This window comes from Elephantulus edwardii, unplaced genomic scaffold, assembly GCF_000299155.1.
Source record: "Elephantulus edwardii isolate Elephantulus edwardi_28Jun2011 unplaced genomic scaffold, EleEdw1.0 scaffold00037, whole genome shotgun sequence".
In the NCBI taxonomy this organism is placed as follows: Eukaryota; Metazoa; Chordata; class Mammalia; order Macroscelidea; family Macroscelididae; genus Elephantulus; species Elephantulus edwardii.
In genome coordinates this window covers 20,607,459-20,617,014 of record NW_006399787.1, presented here as the reverse complement: position 1 = coordinate 20,617,014, position 9,556 = coordinate 20,607,459, and the positions used below count along the sequence as shown (strand labels likewise).

Below are 9,556 nucleotides of genomic sequence, written 5' to 3'. Positions count from 1 at the left end.
CAACTTGGGCAAAAGGCCCTTAGATCTGGTTCAATGGCATAACAATCCCACGGTTCGCTGCATGTCAGTTCTCTGGTTCTTCGCTCTGCCTGTTATAGCTGTTGCTCCCTTAGACCCTAGTCTGACTGGAGCAAGACTCTGGTCCTACACCATGCATTACATTCTCTTGCTCTTTTGCTGGTGGTAAGGTTTCTCTTATCCTGCTGCTGGGTCCTCTCAAATTAATGGCCATATTAGCCAGTCTCCTTGTGGATCAGTGAGACTAGCCCATCTCCTTGTGGCTAGACTAACGTACACTATTCACATATTTCTGGCCATCCACATGGCACAGTAAGTTAATAGGTAGTTGTGTTGTTGTTGATTGCCTTCAAGTTGAGCATAACTAATAGTGACGCTATGAACAAAAGGCCTGAAGCCCCTCTACAACCATCGACATTTTTCATAGTTCATAGAGTTCTGGAGGCATGTTGTTTAGGAAGTGCATAGTGAAACCATTTTGCACAATAAACCCTTAACACCACAACAGTAGACAACATTGTTAGGTTAGGAAGCTCTGGTGGCATAGTCGGAATCTGCACTGTTAACTCAAAGGTGGTAGCTCTCTGGTGTTTCAATCCATCAACCAGTCTTCAGGAGAAAAAATTGATAAAGACGCAGGACTGGTCATCTGCTTCTGAAATAACAGGCGTTTGAAAACCATGAATAACAAAGGAAATATTACTTTGTTGTTGTTATGTGTCATTGAGTTGACTACAACTCATAGTGACCCTATAAACAATGGCTCAGAATCCTGCCCTATCCTGAGCCAACCTCATCAGCTCTGATGTGCTTGGCCCCATTGTATCATTCTCATCCAGGGTTGTCTTCTCTTGTGCTGACCCTGTACGCTTCCAAACATGATGCCTTTCACCAAGGACTGGTTCATGCTGGCAACATGCCCAAAACATGTGGGACAGAGCTTCAAAATCCTTGCCTCCAAGGAGCAAATTGGTTTCACATTCTCCTGGATAGACTTGTTTGTTCTCTTAGTAGTGTATCATATATTCAATACTCTCATCTAGCACCACATCTCAAAGACCTTGATTCTTCTGTAATCCTTGATCATTGTCCAACTCTCAAATGCATACAAGCAAATGAGGAGACCATAGTCTGGATTAGACACACCTTAGTCTTTCGACTAATATTATAGCTCTTAAGCATTCTGGAGAGGTCATTGAAAGCAGCTTTCCCCCAATGCAACTCATATTTTGTTTTCCTGACTGCTAGTGTGAAGGGTGTTGATTGTGGATCTGAGCAAGAGGAAATTGTTAACAACCTTAATCTTTTCTCCATCTATCAAGATGCTGCCTATTGGCCCAGTGGTGAAGGTTTTTGTTTTTTGAAGCTGAAATGAAATCTATATTGAAGGCTATAGTCCTTGACCTTCTTCAGCAAACATTTCAAGCCCTCCTCAGTGAGCAATGTTGTATCATCTGTATAATGCAGGTTGTTGATGAGTCTTCCTCCTATCCTGATGCCACATTCCTGTTCATAAAGTCCAGACTCCCCAGTGCTCTGATCCACATATAGATTGAAAATGTATGGAGAAAGGATACATACCTGACACATCCCTTTCTTGATTTTGAATCACACAGTGTTTCCTTGCTCTGTTCTTAGGACTGCTTCTTGATTTAAAAATAGGTTTCACACGAGCACTTTCAAATGTTCTGGGGCCCCATTTTTTTAAATGTTAACCACAATGTGTTGTGATCTATCCAGTCAAATACCTTTGCATAGTCAATAAAACCACGAGCTGACTTCCTTCTGGTACATTCTTTCAGCCAAGATCCATCTGACATCAGAGATGATATCCCTAGTCCCACAGCCTCTGCTAAACTCAGTTTGTATTTCTGGCAGTTCTCTGTCGATGGACTGTTCTAGTTGGTTTCGGATAATCTTTAGCAAGATTTTGCTTTAGTGACATTGTTAAATAATTGCCACATTCTGTGGGATCACCTTTATTTTTTTTTTAAATGGGAATAAATATGGAACTCTTCCAGTCAGTTGGCCGGGTAGCTGTCCTCCAGATTTCTTGGTACAACCTGATGAGCACATCCAGGGCTGTGTCTGTTTGTTAAAATATGTCAGTTGGTATTCAATCAATTCCCAGGGCCTTATATTTTGCTCATTCCTTCAGAGCACCTTGGATATCTTCCTTTATTATCATTAATTCTTGATCATAAACTACCTCCTGAAATGATTCTGTGTCAGCCAATTATTTTTGGCACAGTGACTCTGTGTATTCCTCCCATCTTCTTTTGATCATTCAATATTTTGCCTGAAGAAACTTTTAACTATTAGAACTCATTTGGTCTTCAGTTGCTTCATCTTGAGAAATGTTGAGTGAGTTCTTCCCTTTTGATGTTCTGACTCCAGCTCCTTGTACTTTTCATTATAATGCTTTGCTTTGTCTTCATGAGCTGCCCTTCAAAATCTTTTGCTCAACTCTTTAACTTCCTAATTTCTTCCCTTTCTTTTAACTTCTCGGTGTTCTAGTACAATATTTAGAGTCTCTTCTAACATTCATTTTGGCCTTTTCTTTGTGATGATATATTTTTTAAAAAGTCAAAATGTTATTGCTATTATATGTCAAACATTGTCAACATATATATACAAACATGTTTGCTACACACAAACTAAGATCACAAGGCCATCCTTTCAAAAACTACTTCAGAATTGTTGTTGTTGATTGCCATCTAGTTGAGTACGACTCATAGCAACCCTATGAACAAAAGGCCTTTCTATAACTATCCTTACTTATCAAAGTTCATTGAGTTTTCAGAGGCATATTGTTTAGAAAGTGGATGTCACTCCTACTTCCAACTTCAGAATTGTTGTTGTTATGTGCCGTCGAGTCTTTTGCGACTCATAGCGACCCTATGTACAACAGTCCTAAACCCTGCCCTATCCTGTGTCAATTGCACTGCCTCCGACACACCCATCCCGATTACCCCAGTAGTTGTAGTAAATCAGTACTATTTCTCAGAAATGGTATAATCAGTTTACAAAGATATGACTAGTTTTAACATAGTGTTCAGTATTTTACCATGTAGAGAAATTAATAACCAGACTTTAATGGTTTTCAGTACTTTTTAACATTATAGACATTTATTCTGAAAAGGCAATACTATTAGTAGACTTGCAGAAGTCATAGGAGAAAGGACTGTGGCATAGTGCATTCACTGAAATCCTTGATTTTGCATGGGATCTGGAAGACGCTGCAGATAATTATCTGATGCATCTTGCATTGCATCGTGCTGTGATCCTCACCGGGCATGACCTCACGCACTCTGGCCTGTGCACTGTACCCAGCAAAGGGAAAGTGATCCTATGTCCGGTGTCCCGGGAATGACCCGGAGCACTCAGTCTAGTGCACCGTCCTCGCCACCGGGGAAGGTTATCGGTCCGGAACAGCATGGGCGGCTGAATGCGGCCGGGCAGGAAGATGGCGAGTCCGCGAAAATTGAAGGCCCAGAGAGCGTGTGCAGCCAGCCGCTTGCGGAAGGTGCCCAGCTCCGCCTCGGCACACGGCCGCCCACCACGCTGGCCATGCGGCGGCCGAGCCGGTCTGGCACGACCTGGTGGCCGCGTGCGAGGAGTCGCCGTGATTCACGTCCAGCACGTTCACGAACTTGTTCACGCGCGCGCCAGCAGCTCCTCCAGGCCCACCTCCTGCGCCTGCGTGTGAAGCACGCGGGCAGTGCGCAGGCTGCTAGCCGGGTAGCCAGTGGCCACCGGTGGAGGAGCAGCAGGTAAGCGGCCAGGTCTCCAGGCCCTCGTCCTCCCACGACCCCGAGGGGCTGCTGTGGCCCTGAGAGCTGTCCACACTCAAGGCGGCTCCTGGAGGCTCAGAGGATTGGGCTCTGCTGACCTCGTGTGACAGCCCGTGACCCCGTAATGGCATTTTACTTTCTTCAGTAACTCATCTGGTCTTTGCTCAATTCGTGTTCAATGCCTCAAACCTATACTTTTTTTGGTGGTTTTGTACAACCAATGATTTATCAATTGCAAAAACGTTTTCAAAATAAAATTTTCATTTTATACTGGATTGCTTACAAAGTTCATATACATTACTTTTCACACTGGATTTTTCGCATTTCCTTTACCCACCCTTCCGTTTACCCATCAAATTGTGTGACCCTGTATGGTTTTGATTTGCATTTCTCTTATCGCCAGTGATTTTGAGCATTTCATCATGTGTCTGTTGGCCATCTGAATAACTTCCTCTGTGAAAATTCTTTGCATGTCTTTTGCCCATTTTGTAATCAGTCTTTTTCTTGTGGAGGCCCTGTAGAATTCTGTAAACTTTTAATAAGTGACCCTTGTCCGAACTGGTATTGCTAAATGTTTTTTTCCCAGTCAGTAGCTTTTCTTTTCACTCTGGTGGAAATGTTTTTGATGCACACAGGGATTTAATCTTTAGAAGGTCCCATTCATCAATTTTATCTGCTCCTGATTCTGTATTTCTGGCTAGTTTTGTCAGCCTTTTTATACCATAAGCTAATCCTCATACCATGATCTTTATGGTTTGGGGCTTTATCCCTAGGTCTCTGCCTTGAGTTGATTTTTGTCAGTGTAAGAGGTGTGCATCCTGTTTCAGCTTTCTGCAGGAAGTAGTGGAGTTATGCCCAGCACCATTTGTTGAAGAAGGTTGTTTCCCCATTTGATAGGTTTTGTTTCCTTGTTGAATATTAGTTGACCATAGATAGATGGATTAATTTCTGGGATCTTGAGTCTATTCCATTGGTCTATGTGCCTGCAGGACCAATACCGTGCTGTTTTGGGTGTTTCAGCTGTGTAGTAGATTTTTAGATCAAGAAGTGCTATGCCTCCCACTTCATTCTTGTTTTTTCAGAAGTGCTTTGCTTATTTGAAGTCTCTTTCCTTCCAAATAAACTTGCCAATTGCTTTTTCTATCTCTTTGAAAAGTGAGTTTGGCATCTGTATTGAGATTGCATTAAACAACTAGATTGCTTTTGGTTCAAAACTATTCTTGAGATGACTTTTAAATAAAGGTGGGATAGGCTAAAGGTTATATTTTGGTTCTTGTGGATATTTGTTCTTATTTAGCTTCAATTTGAACTTGCACAGTTCATCAGGTGAGGTCATGTGTATAGTAGCTATTTGTAGTTTTTTAAATAAAAGGTATTTGCAATGAATAAATCATTGTCTAAAAATTCCATTATCCTAAATTCGGCTTCAATTTTTGTCACCAAGCCTGTATTTTCAAACTCTTTCTTCCTTGTTCCCAACTTTTGGATTCCAGTCACCAGTTATTAATAATGAATCTTGATTGCATCTTTGGTCAATATTAGATTGCAAAAGTTAATAGAAATCTTCTATTTCCTCATCATTGGCTTTAGTTATTGATGCATATATTTGAATGATAGTGGTATTGACAGGCCTTCCTTGTATGCATATATATAGGATACTGTCACTCACAATATTTCAAGTTGGACCTAGATATGGTCTTTTTGACTATGAATTCAACCCCATTTTTCCTCACTTTTTCATTCTCAGTGTAGTAGATCATAGTCTGATTCAAAGTGGCTCATACTAGTCCTTCTCAGCTTGCCAGTGCCAAGAATGTCATTGTTTATGTATTTCATTCTTTAAAAATAGTGCCAGTTATCTTACTTTCATACTTCATATGTTCCCCATTCTAGTTATTAGTGGCTGTTTGCAACTATTTCTCCTCATTTTTATGTTTTCCAATATGAGAGGTCGGCTTCCAGTTCTATATCTAATAATCTAAGTCTTGGAGAGGGTGAAACTAAGTTTCTCCTTGGAGGCTAGGATTTTGAAGCTCTGTCTCACATGCTTTGGGCTTGTGGCCAGGAAGGACTAATCCTTGTAGAAGGACATCATGCTCAGAAGGGTGGAGGGACAGTGCAAGAGAGGAAGACCCGGGATGAGATGGATTGATACAGTATCTAGGGAAATGAAGGTAGGTGTGTTGGAGTCAGTGAGACTGACTCAGAACAGGGCAGGCTTCAGAGTTGTTGTACATAGGGTCGCTATGAGTCACAGGCAACTTGACGGCACATTACAGTAACAACAAAAACAATGTGTTATTCACACTAGATTATCTAATACTCATCTGATTTGGGACTTATGTAATATTTGCATAGGATTTTACAATTTGTATAGGCCTTTCATATATTTTGTTCCTTATTCATCCAACCACTTATTTCACAAATAGTTATAGAATTCTTAAATGGTATTAAGCACTGTGCTGAGGTCCAGCAAAGATCCAGGCAGATTTGACCTCTACCCTCTCAGAGCTTATGCATTGTCATGAAAGACCCTGAACAAGTGCTTGTTGTAAATAATTCATGTTGAGGGTTGTGATGGAAAACAGAGAAGTTTGGGGAACTTTTGGTCAAAGATTTGCTTTGGCCTAAAGATCAGAAAAGGATTCTTTGAAAAAAGTAACATTTCAGGTGAGGTCTGAGGGAGCTAGAGAGCAAACAAGATATGAACAAGAGGACTTTAAGCAGAAGGAAGGAAATAACCATCAGAGGGCTCAGTGACAGAGCAAGTAGAGTGGGGTATTGTTGCAAACCTGACGCAGAAATAAAGCAGGGACACGGGGAAATGAGTTCAGAAAAAGAGGAAAGGCTAAGGCAGAGGTCCTCTCACAGCATGGCACTGTGAAAAGGCCCCTTTTCTTAGTCTCCCTATGGTTTTTATTTAGTTTAGGTCAGTCATCCTCAAAAAGGTTCAATCTCTGGAGACTATATTTTTCCTTTTACTTAAGTGTTGCCAGCATAAAAATGGGTAAGCTTAATCTTTAAATTAAGACCAAAGCCCAGACATGATGTCCCTTTGGGTGGGAGGCTGGGTGGAAATCTCTGTTTGCAGAGGGCATCCAGTATCTCCTCTGGGGGGGACTGGGCGGAATTCTCCGTTTGCAGAGGGTGCTCAGTCCTTGCCTGGACTCTGATCTCAGCTGTGGCCCGGCTGTAACTATGCTGGGGAATCTATAGGCTATAACAGTGGAAATATTTGGTTTAGCTTGGGCATGAGGGCAAAGGAAAGGGGCAGAGAAGAGAACAACTGTAGCCCACACTGACACAGCACTCATTTTGTGCCAAATGCTGTCCAAGTGCTTTACGCATATCAACTCTTTTTTTTTCACATGAAAAAGGTTTATTATAATTTACATAAAATATAATTTAAAATAAATAAAATAAAATTTAAAATAAAATTTTTAGCTTCAAAGCTCTTAAAAATAAAAACACAAGAAAGCTCAAGGTGCATGGTCCCTATTTTGTCCAGAAAGTATATATGACAAGCTTTTTTTTGGTCATTAACAGGTATTTATTGCACTATGTGACGCAAGGCACTGCACTAGATCGGAAGCAGAGCAGCTGCCGAGGGCCACCCTGTCTTCTAAGAGCTAACAGTCTTGGGGGGAGCCAAGCCCACAAACAGCACTAGTGCAAGGCTGAGTATATTGAGTGCCACATAACAGACAAGTTGACACGGTCAAGAAGGGACCGAGAGCAATCTCACCCAGGTGACCAAACACGTGCCCCATATGAGAACGAGTGTTCACTGCTGTCAGATGCAGCAGAACCCACCAGCACTCTGAAGCAGTGCAGGGGGTATGCCTCTGGAGACAAGCTTTCTTTAAAGTCACTGATTGTCACCTCGTTGCCTTAAATTTCGAGATTTTCCATTTTCAGTTCTTCTTTTTTTGAAGACTGGAGCCACTCCGTCTGCCACAATGCCAAGAGAAGTGACTGTCTTTTCTTTAAATACCACCCTGCATTCAGCACCACCATCAGCTACTGTAGTTGACATATACTTTTCAATGCTTGGAAGTTCTAAATCTCTTGTTTAATTTCTTGCCATTCTCCTTATGGGTTTGGCTTTTTAACTGCTTTGGGGTTTTCTTCCTTTGGACCTGATGAAACCTTTTCTGGCAGAATTTTTTCTTTCTGGATGTTAATTTAGTTCCTTCAACACTATTCTTATTTTTTTTCCTTAAACTTTATTGTTAGCTTCTGTGTTTTTGTAGAGGCACCACCTTCTATTTTCTTCTGTTCTTCAGAATCACTCTGTGAATCTGATGGTTTTGAAGTTTTGAGGCTGTTATTCACATTTTCTTTGATTTTACTAGAAAGCTCATCCCCAGGGTATGGTATAAAATCATCAGGCTTCTCCCATTTGAATTCTCCTGTTTCAGTATTATAATAATATGTATAACCATCTTCACTTAAGCATTCTACCCAAACAAGTTTCACTGTCTTTTTTAAGTTTCCTTCAAGTCCTTCAGACATTTTCGACTGAGATGCTCCTGTGATAAGATAGTAATAGTAATTATAACCCTCACAGGTTATGCCTTCTACCCATCTGCCCTTGGGAGGGTCATTCTTCTTTTCTTTTGGCTGATTTGATGTAGAGGTGGGTGGAGTGGTACTGGCTACTGGTGATACACTTGGTTCTGAAATGTCTGACTCTAAGCCAGGCCTTTTCAAATCCTCTTGGTATGCTTTCAGGGCAGCCGCTTCCATTGCAGCAAACTCCTTTGACGCCTTTTCTGTTTAATCTCATTGATCCTTTTTGCCACATTTTTCTTAGGAGTTTTTACTTTTTCATGAAAGTCAATACTAGGTCTATTATCTGCTACCCAGCACTTGCAGTAATTACAGAATTTCTTTGGCTGTGACTTCCAGTAATCTGCCATGACTCTGCCCCTGGCTCCGCGCGTTGCAGCAGGGTCTGTCTCCAACTCATGCCCACTACGTTGAGGGCACGCCGCCAGGCCTACCCAAGCCCCGGGTCCCGGGTCCCTCCCTCACATATCAACTCTTTTACTTCCACAGTGAGGTGTCACATTGGATTCCCGGTACTATGAAACCTCTGTGAAGAAGCTGCTGGTTACATGTGGAGTATTCCCTAAAAATATTTCTAGCTTGCTCCCGTGTCATATCATGTTTCATTTTTAGCCCTTGAGCATTTGTATGATGTCATTCACGTTTTTTGTTAGCAGAAAACAATGATCCTACTAGCAGTCGGTCAGTGTGATAATTTCTTTGTGCCATTGGTTCTGGGAGACCTGATGGTCTCTAATGTGTGTAATATAAAGGAAATGATCTTTGATGAAGTAACTTTTGTAAAGCAAAAAATAATTCTTGTAACCCATATGCATCTGATAAGCAGTTTAAATATTTTTTACAGTAAAATTCAGCATATTGTGAATCTGTAACAACATTCAAAGTTTCCTCATGTTTGGAGAGCAACATAATTATAGCATATATTTCAGCCTTTGAACAGAAGAACAATTGACTATGCAAAGGCATTTGACTGTGTGGATCATAACAAACTGTGGCAGACTCTGAGAAGAATGGGAATCCCAGAACACTTGATAGTTCTAATGCGAAACCTATACTTGGGCCAGGAGGCAGTCGTCAGAACAGAGCACGGGAACACTGCATGATTCAAAATTGGGAAGGGCATACGCCAGGGATGCATCTTATCTCCATACCTTTTCAACCTGTATGCAGAA

General features: G+C 41.4%; 1 pseudogene; it reads right to left on the bottom strand.

Annotated features, from left to right (window-relative positions):
* Positions 1 to 7,680: 7,680 nt before the first annotated feature.
* LOC102849443 lies at positions 7,681 to 8,734 on the bottom strand (annotated as a pseudogene).
* Between the last annotated feature and the right edge of the window lie 822 nt (positions 8,735 to 9,556).